General features: G+C 41.7%; 1 non-coding gene across 1 annotated transcript; it reads left to right on the top strand.

Moving 5' to 3' along the window:
• Window positions 1–454: 454 nt before the first annotated feature.
• LOC112313430 (small nucleolar RNA SNORA33) lies at window positions 455–580 on the top strand. The gene has a single exon (XR_002975701.2). It is a non-coding gene; the product is annotated as a small nucleolar RNA SNORA33 (small nucleolar RNA).
• Window positions 581–935: the final 355 nt, after the last annotated feature.

A 935-nucleotide genomic window follows, 5' to 3' on the forward strand; every position in this document is an offset into this window, starting at 1 on the left:
AATTAAATATCGACCTTGTAAAATTCTTATTTTGTTTTCTTATGAAGCCCTTTGGGGAACTAAAAACCAGTGCATCGTGATTCCGAATGGATAACACTTTTTTCCCCCAGACTCAGATAGATACATAGGCTTCTTAAATGTCACTAGTTCTGGCTTCTGCCTTTATTGTTGCTCATGGCTGTTCTCTCAAGGCATCTCCCACTCTAGTCTGCTGTTCCTTCTCCTCTGAATCGAGTATCGGCCTAGGGATTACAGCAACTTGGAATCAGCGTGACTGTTCTGCAGCCCGGAAATGCCTTCTGGAATGAATTTGGAGCTTACCAGATGTATGCTTGCCCTTGGGAGTTTATTTCTCTCCATTTGAATAGAAATATGATCCCAGGGGTCTTGGAAGGTATTGTTTAACTTTGGAAGCCACCATACTTTGAAGAAAAGTAGCTTTTATATATTTTTTAAAGATTAAAAAAAACTATTTTGTTATGTGTTTCTGTAGAATTTCGAGAGAGCTGGCAATGGTAAAGCCATGTTACGAGCCTTAAAGGCTTGGAAGTCACTAAGGTCCCTGAAAATGGCTACATGAAAACGACCCCCCCAAAAAAACCCCAAAACTATTTTGTTGTTCAATTACACTTTTCTGCATTTTCTCCCCACCTCTCTACCCCACCCCAGCCAAACGCACCTCCCTCCCCTGCGTCCACCCTACCCCTTGGTTTTGTCCATGTGTCCTTTATAGTAGTTCCTGAAAACCCTTCTCCCCACTATCCCTCCTCCCCTCCCTTCTAGCTATTGTTAGATTGTTCTTAACTTCAATGTCTCTGGTTATATTTTGTTTGCTTTTTTCTTCTGTTGATTATGTTCCAGTTAACGGAGAGATCATACGGTATTTTTCCCTCACCACCTGGCTTATTTCACTTAGCATAATGCTCTCCAGTCCC

The sequence above is a fragment of the Desmodus rotundus genome, chromosome X (assembly GCF_022682495.2).
Source record: "Desmodus rotundus isolate HL8 chromosome X, HLdesRot8A.1, whole genome shotgun sequence".
Taxonomy (NCBI): Eukaryota; Metazoa; Chordata; class Mammalia; order Chiroptera; family Phyllostomidae; genus Desmodus; species Desmodus rotundus.